The 12,498-nt window shown below is 40.6% G+C and overlaps 1 protein-coding gene across 38 annotated transcripts in view; it reads right to left on the bottom strand.

The window, feature by feature from the left end:
- The window catches only part of PTPRD (protein tyrosine phosphatase receptor type D), a 2,250,073-nt gene that overhangs the window by 528,746 nt on the left and 1,708,829 nt on the right, over positions 1-12,498 (bottom strand). The window contains exon 1 of one of the 38 annotated variants that reach the window (XM_044265659.1): positions 5,247-5,309. The exons of the other annotated variants lie outside the window; for them this stretch is intronic. The gene's annotated coding sequence lies outside the window, so the exon portion shown is untranslated. Of the gene's footprint in view, positions 1-5,246; positions 5,310-12,498 lie in introns of those variants that run through there. 38 annotated transcript variants of the gene reach the window in all.

Raw genomic sequence — 12,498 nt, 5'->3', positions numbered from 1 at the left:
AATCCAAAGAATTTGGGGAAAGCCTAGCTTCAGATGGCTGCTTTTGCTTTTGTACTTTGTTACAGATGCGGAAGGAGCCAAAGAAAAAACCTGGCAGCTAAGAACAGTCATTTGCAAAGGAAAGCAAGGCTTGCTTACTGCAGGTGGGGAATAAGGATCATCTAAGTTGTCTCAACATTACTTATCTACTGGTACACCTGATCTGCTGGCTTACAGACAAAATCAGTTGTCTTAGCTTCCCAAATTGTCAATTCTTTCATTTAATTTACTCATTTATGATGCATAGGAACTTGATTTGAGGGACAGTAAATGTTGAAAAGTGAATAAAAAGTTCCGTTTTGCTCTATTTTTTCTGTAATTTGTAAAAAGCAATAGACAAACTGACAAGTATTGACATGATCCAATCATACGTATCAGTACCAAAGAGAAAATAATGAATAGAAAGATACTGAATGGATTATCTGGAAAGGGAGAAGGCAGGACATTACTGGCATGATTTTAGTCCTTTTTCCCCCAACACATTGTTTTGAGAATATGGTAGTACATGTGGATATAATACTTAAATTAATGTCTAAGCCTTAAAATATTTAATGATTAAATGTTAATAGAAGAAAATGCAAACTGACTGTTGATCACATGAAAGCTAAGTGGGCAATTTATTAAAGGGGAAACAAGGGGCAGAGGACCTAAATGTGATTTTCTGAAATACTTCTTCTAACAATTCTGCTTCATTAATGCTTCAGTCTAGTGCCACTGTCATGACTTTATTATTTAGGTTGCATTAGGTCAGAGACGGCTGTAACATACAAGTATTCACTCTCTGACCTCCCCAAGACTTATGACGCAAACAAAATGCTGAACTTTTACGTCTGAGGCTATAATTTCATATAATGAACAATCAGGAAGCACAAGCCATATATTCTCTCAGCTATCTTTTTAAAGGACTTAACTGTGAAAGAGCTGAAACACATTTTTATTTGAAAAATGGGGGAGGGAGTTGGACACTTCAATTGTCAAAACAAATGCAAACCAAGCATCAAATTTTAAGTGTTTTCAAGTACTAATCACAAGAAAATGAGATTATCCATATAGAAAACATATCCCCAAACAAATGGATCCTTTGCTGGAAACGTCACTGTGCTATGAAATTACAGAAGCTTAAAAAAGTGATATTTGTTCGAATAAAATTCACTGAAAAATCCCTTCTAAGCAATCTTCTTACATGTTACCAGATATCTTAGATGATGTGTTATACGGGAATCCTCAATCCTGTAGGGCACAGAGAGAATAACTCCTCTCTTTGCTCTTTCTTGGCAAATCATTAGTAATATAAAAAGAAATGTTTTTAAACATTGACTTTGCTTCAGGCTGCACGTTGTGTTTGTGCCATCACAAGTAAGTAGCTTTCCAAAATGAATTTTTCAAAGAAACCAAACAGTACAAAGAAAAGGTAAATAACTCCAATAAGCAATAAGACACCCAGAGTAGACCTGGCTTAAAATAGAACTTATTTTCTCACACTCAACTTTTCAGCCAAAAACTACTGTCCCTTTAAGGAAATAGGGAAAAAATAATACATTCTGTGAGTACTCTGGAAAACTGAATACTCACAGCTGTATATTTAGCACTTCATATATCTTGTAATATCAATCCTAAAGGTATACTCTGTGGCCACTCAGTTGAGCACACTATGTCAAAGGTAAAGTTCATTTGTGAGATAACCAGGAACTTTGGGGCAACTAAAAGGGTACCCTTGAGCAAAGGTTAAGTGCACAGATTTAAAGATGTTAGTGTAAAAGTTTGAGCTCTCAGGATCACAAGTTAGAGCACGCACATACTTTACCTCTCAGACTACCCAACTACACTGCTGAAACTGGGTGGTTTTAAAGCAAAATCACCTTAAGAAATCCATCTTTCCTGAAATGGCCCTTTTCATATGGGATTGTGTTAATGAATTCTCATTTATCCATAGCATCTTTTTTAAAAAACAGAATTGTTTCATGGCTTGATAAATCAAGCTGGATCTGAAGGAAATCCAATATGCAAATGCCGGTGGTGTGCTCTTTTACCAACAGTCACCCTTGTCAGTTTGAAAAACTGAAAATCAACCAAGGAACAGTGTAAGTATACTTGACCTTATTGCCTAATGTCCATCAAGATTGCCACAGCTGGTCGATTTCAAATTTGTGAAACTGACACTTAAAAATGTATAGTGCATCTTCAGTCCAGGTCCCTCAAGTGCTGACTAAACTGGACGGAGCTTCAGATTCTCCTTCCATACTAACTTGCACAGCACTTACAAAGCAAGTTTAATCACACCATCAATCTATGACTACATTTTCCTTAAAGTAATTCTGCTTCATTTATCTTTTAACCCTACATTATGCAAATAACATCCTTATCAGTCCAATAAAAAAAAGTTATTAATGTTCCTACTTGTTTATCCTTGGCATACACTGAGAATCTGGGATCACATATGAATTTACACAAATACTTCTTTTGTTTCACATTTTATGTGAAAAAAATCACCTTACACCATCATAGTTTCAGAAGCTCTATACATAATGTTCTTGAAAAACTCTTCTTCAATCAATGTCCATGACTAACACTAGAGCATGAGTTAATAGGTTGAAAACAAAAGAAAAACTTAGAAGACTGCCTACTTTTTTTTTTTCAAATGTCTCTCTAGGAAGGGTTTGCATCTGCCATAGGAGGGTATCTCCTGGATATAAGAACAGTAATACAGGCCCCTAGTGGCTCAGTGAACAGCAGCAGATGAGGGGATTCCGATTCTCAGTTCTCCACTTGAAGATATTCTGGCTTTACATAAATGTCATTCTTAAAAGGCAAATCAAGTCACTGTATTTAATACTTTAATCGGTTTTACTTTCATGGTTATCTACCAAAATACATATATATTAAAGAAGATCTTCGCATTTCATTACTTTAGTAACTATCACTGCACTGGTCCAAGAAGAATTTAGGTTACATAACCTCCACAATAAAATATTTAACATCCACCTCTTTACATGTCATTACAAAAAAGTGATATATTACTCAAATATATTAAAATATATTTGAAAGAAAGTTTTTCTTTTTGAATTTCATTCTTATTATACTTATTATAATGAAGGGTTTAAGAACAGATAATTTCTAAGTAAAGTGCTCACTATTTTAAATGAAATATTGATACAAACTGAAGGCCACTTTTAAAATATTAGAAATCGACACGTATTTCACAACAACAGCCAGTTATAAAAACTCACATTGGAGTGCCCCTATTTTAAAAGATGTACAATTAATAACAACCCTTAATCCTCATCCTCTTGCTGTCTTTCCTTTACAAAAGAAAATTCCAGGCAGGCACATTTACAGCTTTTAGCAATTTTTAACTGGACACAATCTGACAGCTGAATTCATGAAACTGACCAGCTTGTCAATTTCACACTTTGAAAGTACTATAATAGCTGATAGCATGAGGGTGAATTTTAAAAATCTGTCACAGAATTGCTAGCTCCATTGAAAAGCAAAGTACAGTACATAATTATGGGAGGTGGGAGGTGGAGAAATTTTCCTTCCATGTCCATTTAGGATGTCTATTTCAAGAAGTTGGACATCTAGCATGGAAAATTCATTCTCTTTACTAAATCAATAAAATAATATCTATCTGTGGCATATAATAGAATATGCTTTCAAAACAAGCATAATATATACTAAGCATTGTTCTGGATATCATCATATTACCAACATAACACAATCTTTAGGTCGGTGTCATCTAAATATTCCTTAAAATCAGGAATATCACCTTGGTTTTACTCAAGTTGAGTCGTGGGTGTGTACACTTTCAAACAGACAGAATAGCCAAAAGAGTCAAAAGTATGAACGGTTGGACCAACTCCCCATATGTGTGTTATTACAGGATGGTTGGAAAGAACACATCAAAGGGAAAGGTCCATGTCTGTAGCTCTGAAGTCCAAGAGCAAATCTCTCTCAAGTCACAAGCAGTTTACTAGTCTCTGAGGTTCAAAATGAGTGTGCTAAGCTCCGTTAAGTCACTGTCACTGTGTCTATAGGCATCTAAAACGGGGCGGGGGGGGTACTTTAAGAGAAAATACTGGAAGAGTGATCCCTCAGGAATATTCTTGGGTGCTTAAGTCACAACTGTAGCTTGGTCTTGGGGGATCACTCTAAGAATTTTAGAAAACAGACATTTGGCAAGTCGTGTACTGGGAGGCGAGCTGGAAACAATACTAGTAGATGTGATAGTCTGGGTTTTGGAGAATTGAACTACTATTCAGAATCCTAGAACACCCAATTAATGAAAGCTCAGCTTACACTTTAGTGTTCAAGATTTTTTTTTAAGCATAAGAAAACTGACTTCATTTGTTAATGTTTTAAATGAAAATCAACCTAATAGATAAACAATCCAAGTTTTCTACATGCCTACATAAAAGCTACAGTAAATCGATAGAGAAGCCAAGAACCTTTGGTTTGTTGTGGCTTTCTTTTAAAATTGTTTCCTACAACTTGGATTTTTCATTATAAATTCTCTGTTCCCTTCCCTCGGAATGAGTAAGAACAGCAGATTCCCGTAGCAGAACTAGGATCTTTGGTTCTGCCATGGAAAGGTCTCCAAAACAATCCCCCTCCTCTATGGCAGCCGTGTAGACTTGGATTCCTGCTATTTCTCCTTCCCCCCACTAGTTCAGAGAAAAGAAAGAAAAAGAATTCGCCCCCTCACCATAACCAGCCCTCCTTAAAACAGTAATCACAGCCTCTTAAAAAAAAAAAAAAAAAAAAAAAGAAGAAGAAGAAGAAGAAGAAGAAGAAGAAGAAGAAGATAGATAGATAGATATAGATAATGCAGAGGCAGAATCCCTGGGTAGGGTCCGACTGCCCCAGAGCTCCTCCATTTCCCCAATACTCTATCCACCCTAGGAGGAGAGAGCGGGGGTCGCACAAATAAACATACACAAACACCCTCATTTTCTAGAATTGCCACTCTTCCTTGGTCTGAGGTTTTAAACGACAAGAGAACCGTGGAAGGGAGGAGGAGGACCTCTGCCCAAGGAGGTTCAGAAGAGCAAACTGTGTGCGCTCCGGTGTCGGGGCGCTGGGCTCGCGGACGCGAGAGTGGGAAGCTCCGGCCCGGGAGGCGCCCGCTGCCTGAGCCGCGGCTCAGGGCAAGCCCCGGGCTTAGGGAGGGGAGGGCAAAGGGGGGCGGACCGGGTCACTCGGGGACTTACCTGGTCATGTTGGCTCCGGGCAACCACCGCCACCGCCTCCCGCGCCGCCACCGGCACTTTTCCCCAGCGCCTTCGCGCCCCGCCACGGCCGCGCAGCCCGCGCCTGCCTAAGCAGCCGCCTCTGGGCGGCCAATTTAATCCCGCGGAGCTGCGGCCGCCGCCGCGGGAGTCCCCCCAGTCGCTGCCGCCGCCCGGCCCTCGAATGGCCAGCCCAGTCCAGAGCGAGGAAGTGGAGGAGAGTCAGCGAGTGAATCCAAAAACCCAAAATCCAGCATCCAGAGGAGCGCGTCCCCCCGCCCTCCCTCCACCCCTACCCCCTTCTCCTCCTCCTCCTCCGCCTCCTCCTCCTCCTCCTCCTCTCGGGCCGTCCTCCTGGCCCTTCTGAGCCGGAGGCTTCCGCGGCGGTTTCTCCTCCTCCCGCTCCTGCTCGCCCTGCGCTCGCTTCGCAGGCTGCTCCCGCCGCCGCTGTGTCTGCTCTCCCTCCTCCTCCTGCTCTTCCTCCTCCTCCCGCTCCTCGATGCTCCGCTGCTCGCGGCTAGGGGGTCCGGGACCGGGTCTCTTCTCCTCCCTCCGCTTCTCTCGTTTTCTCCTTCCTGCTGCTGCTGCTTCTTTTAAAGAGGATTCTTTCGCCACAAATAGCAACTCGGCTGCCCCCCTCAGCGCCTCCCTCCCCTTCTTCTCTTCTTCCCCCCAAAAGTGAAGACCACTCGAGAGGTAACCAGAAACTGAGGCCGGGGGGAAAGAAGGAAAGCAGGGGAGATGGGGCGAAGCGAAGCCTGGAGACCGGCCCGAGCGGAGTCAAGAGCCAGGAGGTGGGATGGCCAGTCCAGTCCAGTCCTTGGACCTGGCGTGAACCTGGTGGTTATGGTTAGAGGCGAGATGATTTGTTGGGGAATTTAAATGAAAAAGCTCAGGAAAGTGATTGGAAAGCTTCTTTCTTTGTTTCCTTGTCTGAGTGATTTCTAAAATCCTCGTAACCGTGCTGGGGATCCCACGGAATCGCGGTGCCCCAGCGCTGGGAGATTGTGTGTGCGCGTTGCCAGCGCGAGAGTGTGAGTGTGGGTGCGCCCGGGCGCAGGGAGAGCCAGGCCCGCTGCGCCCGCTGGCGAATCCCTGAATCTGGACCACTGACCCACTGAAAGGGACGGAGAGCTGGACGAAGGAGGGGCAGGCAGGAGAGGTGGGTGAAGGAGGCGCAACACACACACACACACACACACACACACGGAGGAGGGGGCGGGGTGACGTCACTCCCCAGCATACATCCACCAGGCCAGAAAGACCCCCTCTAACAAATTCACTCATCTCCTAAGAGATGCACACACGGGTGCTTCCTGCTCTGCATCCCGGCACACTGGGGGAAAAAATGCTGATTACGACCCCATTCAAAGGAGTTATAATAATTTGTAAGGAGCGCTCGTTGATGAGACAGTTTGAGTCCGCCCCAGTTCACCTTGGCCGTCTTATTCAGGGATGCTTGTAGGATCTACTTTGGAGTCAGAGAGGAAGAAAGGGACGTCTCTAATCAACCTTAGTGGGATAATTCTTGTCTTTCTTCCATTCTACTTGTGTTTAGGATGTTGGAAATTCACCGCTTCCCGCTTCTCTGAAGAACACCATAAAACCCTTTCCCTAGACATGCACTCAGTTGTTCCGCTGCACAAGCTTCAGCTGTGAACCCTTCATCTACAGAACACACTGGATGGATTGTTAGCTAACAGGCACATTTTAACCTTCTTCACTCCTCACAGGATCTCCAGCATGTGGAGAAAGTCAGCAGCTGGAAGCCACCATTGGCAATTGGCCTACCACAATTTTATTAGAAACCTGGTCAGAAAGGTTAAATAAAGTAAAGGCAGGGCCTCCAGCCAGCCCCCCACCCCACCCCCTGCTCATTCTGCACTCAGGGCAGCACATACACACTATACTTATCCCTGCAGGCTGGAGGCTTTTTGAAAGGGCAAAGGTAAGCAGACCTCTTAGGTTCATACTAATGATCCAGCATCGTGACTATTATCTCAGGCTGGCATTTGTTTCAACCATCTGCATGCTGTACTACACTGAAGGATTGGTCAATAATCCTCTGACCCTTTTGTACTCCAAAAAGAAGCCACCTATTTTTGCAAGGAGTCTTGATAAATTAAGTTTAGTTTTCCAGCAATTTGAAGGGGGAGGGATTATTCTGGCATGACTCTTCTCTGTGCCTTACTTTTTTTTTTTTCTTTTCTTTTCTTTTTTTTTTTTTTTTTTTTTATGGTTAACCTTATAGTAAAAAGAAGAAGTTTCTCTTTGTGCAAGCCACCCCCTGAGTCAGGTTTACCTCCAGTCTTTCTGATGATGTGAGGAACTGAAAGTTGAGCTAGTTATGATGGGCCCTTGCCCCTGTGCCTTAAGGATGGATTAAAAAAAATCTGAGCTCCACACCGGTGATTCTCACTCAAGGTGTAAACTGATTTGGCTTTCTCATTGCCACATCCTCCTCCATAAACTGATGAACCCTGTTCTCCTGCAAAGCTCAATGTCAGAAGAAAAAAAAAAAAAGAAAGAAAGAAAGTTTTTAAAACCCTAAAAAACATTTTATGTTGCATTTGGTGGAGAGACACACATGCCTCTGCTACTTTTAAGGAGGTCTGACCATTTTAACCTGATTTTAAAAGATTCCGGCTGGGAATTCTGACTGCTATCTGGGAGTATAGTTAAGGAAATAACCCACCCCCTTGGTAGCCAGTTAGGCTACTTAGAAAACATTAGCAATGATCATTACCAACATGAGCAACAAAGTGGTAGCAAAGGGATCCAGAATGAAGAGGAGACAGAGAACAGTGTTAGTGAGATTAGCCCAAGGACCCTACTTTCCTGACATAAGGAGGTCCTAGATGCTCCTGTCCCACAATAAACAAACATCTTGAAAGAAGTAGCAGTAGGAGAAGGCAACAAGGGATTCTGAGCTATTATTCTGCAAGATCCAGCCTTAGGATCTAGGGGATTGAGTAAACAGGAGCCAGACTCTGTACATCAGAGCTGCAGTGGGCTAAGGCAGCCACCCCCATATACAAACTTTAATACTTTCACAGCAGATTTGTAACAAAACAATACTCTGTGGCATCTCATATAACCTCTGGGAGTGTTTACTGTTTGGAGATTTGAAGTCAAAGAACATCAAGGTGGGCTAATTATCTGTTGAAATCACCTAATTTTACAGGTAATGAAACTGAAATCCCTGAGAGTTTAAGGTGACCCAACTATTTAATGGCAGAAGCAGACACAAAACACAGATATCATGACCCAGTGTCACCCTGCCCCTAACTCTCCCTAGTTACCTGCCAGTTCTAAATCAGTTTTTCCCACTTATCCATGAGCAATAAATATAGAATATCTTAAAACTATACTTAAATGAAGAAATGGGACTAGACATGTTCTTAGTTCCTTTCTGCTTTAGCATTCTGTTATGAATAGCACACAGGATCTTTGCAATAACACAACCCCCTCTAGTGCATAATTCAGCATACAATGAGTATGAGTCTATTTTGGACCCCATCCAAGGGAGTTAGTTCCTAGAAGTACTTGAAAGATTTTATTCTCATCTATAATGAAACATTCTAAAAAGACTAAAAATAATCATAACGACAATGACAGTAATCATTTGTTACTCTTATATTATATACTAAAACATCATGCTGTCCCACTATTTTCAAAAGGTGCATCATGACCTTTCGTGGGTCGCAAACCTAGTGGGTCGTGAACAATTTTTTAAGCAAAACAAATGAAAGCAGGAAAGAAAAGAAAGAAGAGTGTTATAAATACTAAATATCGCTCTGTAAAACTTATGTTTCGATCATGTGGCTAGAGATTAAAAGTTTCACGGCTGTTGCCTTGGCTCCAGTCTTAATAACTGCCTTGGTAGTTAAGTATAATTAGGCCCATTGTACAAGTGAGAAAACAGGATCCAAGAGGATAATTTGGCCATGCTGACGTAAGTAGACAAGTGGCCAAAATAGAGTTTAAACCTATATCAGCTTGACTTCAAACTGTGTGTTTTACTTCTATTCTGATTACACATTATTAACCAGGAATCAGATACTTGTTGCTTATAATATTTTCTTTGTAAGAGCCATTTTTTTTTTTAAACTCAGTTATAATGGAGAAACATGACATAGGTTCAAATGACATGTTCTGAAGATAGTTTCATAAGGTAGTGAAATGAGTATCTGAGATCTCTTCTTATATATTGTTAATAGTTATGTCCAATATACTTTATTAATTTGCATCTAAATGCACAAAGGGGATAACAATTAATGGTTGGGCCTCTAGGAGGCTCAGTCAGTGAAGTGTTTGTCTTTTGGCTCAGGACATGATCCCAGGGTCCTAGGATCTAGCCCCACATCAGACTCCCTGCTCCATAGGGAATCTGCTTCTCCCGCTGCCCCTTCCTCCAACTCATGGTCTTGCTCTCTTTCCCTCTCTCTCTCATGTGCTCTCTTTCTCAAATAAATAAAATCTTTTAAAAAATAATAACAATTAATGGTTTTGATCTTTAAATGACTATTCATCTTTAGAAGGGTTAAAATGTTTGCTAGAGTTTTTCAAATTTAATTCATAGAACAGTTTTCAGTGACTTACTGCTTGTTCCAGACACAGAACTGGCACATGAGAGAGATAAAACAAATGGATATTAAATACACTCACTATATACGAGTTTGATTCATTTGGGAACACGGAATCTGCATATATAAAGTAATCCAAACATACCATAATTACATCTAAATTGTGAAGAAGAAAGGAAGACAGTACTTCAGTTGCCATGCTGACTTTTTGATCCATATGGCCTCATGCATTCTACCAGAAACAGCGCATTTAGATGCTATTAGTCCTGTTCTTCAGATCTGGAAGCTTCTACGCAGAAACTAGTTGGTGACTGACATGAGAGTCTAATCCTGGTCTTTCTGATTCCACCAATCAAAGTCTCTTTACAAACAAGGGGGTTTCCAGTAGACAAAGAGGTGGTTAGAGATTTTGAGACATGCTATGCAAACATTCACATTTTTCTCCATACGAAAGAAAGGCGCTTTCTTTTTCTCCAGGGCAGAATTTCTTGTTGCTGTCAGTGCTGTTCTCTTAAAGAAAAGAAATCCGTATCTTTCTTTAAAAGAAGGCCTAGAACAGCCAGGCCCTCTACCCTGAGTGTTCAGTTCTGCTGTTGCATTTCGCTCTCACCTGCAGTGTGTAGAGGACGTTACGGTACGATGCTATTTTCCATTGGCTCTGCTACTGGAGATTACGGCATGCGACTGTGACAAATGGATATTCCCATTAAATTCTTTAGTAGAGTGGGGCATTCCATTAACCATTGGCACTATCCCAACCCAAGTGAAACATTGGGTCATTTTTTCTTGTGAGCAAGAAATGAAGGGGGAAACAAAGGATATACTCTAATTACCTTTCTTCCTTTTCTTTTTTTTTTTTTGTTGCATGCATTATGATAGCCATATATTACAATTATTTATAATTAATATATGACAAGCTGTCAGCTAAAATTTAACAGGTTATTTGTCAAGAAGTCCCATTAATTCGTGCATTAAGTAGTGGGTTTCAGTATTCCCTGACAATAAAAGTGTGCTTTGGTGTTGTTGTCTTAAATATATTGTGTTTAAATATTCAGAGACAACCAATCTTTATATATTTGTGGCACCTTTTAAAAATACAACTATTGCTAATATAAATGGGCACTCTGTTAGTAATGTAAGGAATAAGCACAATTTTTGTCACTTTAATCTTTAAATGTTAATGTTTTCATTGACAAAACTAGCTGCCTAGTGTTTATTTTTAAGTTTTAAAGTTTTATGATTCTTTAATACATTTTCCAAATGATGTCTTTGGTAGTAAAGGCAAAGCTGAATAAAAAGGAAAGTAATTGCAGTTACTTATGTTCCATTTAGAGTTTGTATCTTACACTAGAGGATTTTGAAATGAAGGAATATTTTAAAATACAGAAAAAGATTAAGAAGTCACAGAAAGCTAGTAATTAATCACTTAATAAAGGGGAAATCTACAGAGACCAGAAACTGATGAAGCAGGCTCCATTTTGCTGAATAGCAAGAGAATGGGGCACATGGTAGAAATGAATCACAGGTATTTCTTGGGAGGGATAACAAGATTCTTTAAAAGAGAAAAAGCTTGGATTCACTATCTATAGAATGTCAATGTCATGGGATATCACCTGGAAATAAATTTAAATTTTAAACTACAATGCAACTATTGGTTCCATGGCCAACCAATGTTTGTATTGTTTTGTTTAAGAGAATGGAAAAAAAGAGAGAGAGAGAGAGAGACTATGATAGAAAAGTAAAGCAGCATTTCTTTCAAATTTTATTGCATGAGGCTGACTCCTACCTTTCAAGACTAAGACCTGCTGTAGGATGTTAATAACTCAATCAGCTACTGAAGAGGGTGCTGAATCTCCTTAATGAAAGAATGTACTTTAAGAGTCAAAGCTTAGGAAGGGCGGGGGGGCGGGGCAGTGAGGGTATAAAACACTCAGCGCAGCAGTTTCTCAAAGCTTGTAAGACTTCTGCTTGCGTCCACCAATCAAGTTCAGTTTTCCCATTTTTAGCAAGAAAGCCATACGAAGTCCTGACTTTATTTCCAAAGGGTTGTTCAAATAGCATTTCAGAAAATGATTTTCAGAAACTCAGAAGTGAAATAGCACAGGCTGGTTTTCGAATAACAGTGAGTCTACGTCTTCACAGGCTGGGGATTATAAGTGACCAGTGCAAAAATGGTCCTGACTTCCCGGACGGGGACCAGTCACAAGATCTCACCTTGCTTCCCAGATATGGCAAGGGGCCGCCGCATGTAGCTGCGGATGCTTCCACACACATTCAGGGGCAGTTTTCAAAGCAGTGAATGAAACAAAAACATTAAGACTACGATTTTTCAGTCGTCTTTGAACATTTTGTCTTTGTCTTATACATCTTTACTTATCTTACACTTCAATTATGTCACTTAACAATTTCTACAGGGTGTGCATATTTAGAAAATGTTCTTTCTCAGCCATTCAAGAGCAGATTAGTGTCTGATTAGAGCCAAAAACTCTCATCATGGTGCTTTAAACACTATAGAAATTCCATAAGTATCTGAGGAAGTAAAGGAAAAGAAGGATGGAAATAGGAAGAGAGGAAGAGGAAATTATTGTCTATTCATAAAATTGTCATTTTATGAGAAATATTACTTGTTTTACAAAGTTTATTACAGG

The sequence above is a fragment of the Neovison vison genome, chromosome 9 (genome assembly GCF_020171115.1).
Source record: "Neovison vison isolate M4711 chromosome 9, ASM_NN_V1, whole genome shotgun sequence".
Lineage (NCBI taxonomy): Eukaryota > Metazoa > Chordata > Mammalia > Carnivora > Mustelidae > Neogale > Neogale vison.
The sequence above is the reverse complement of the archived record's forward strand: the minus strand, read 5'-3'. Positions and strand labels throughout refer to the sequence as shown.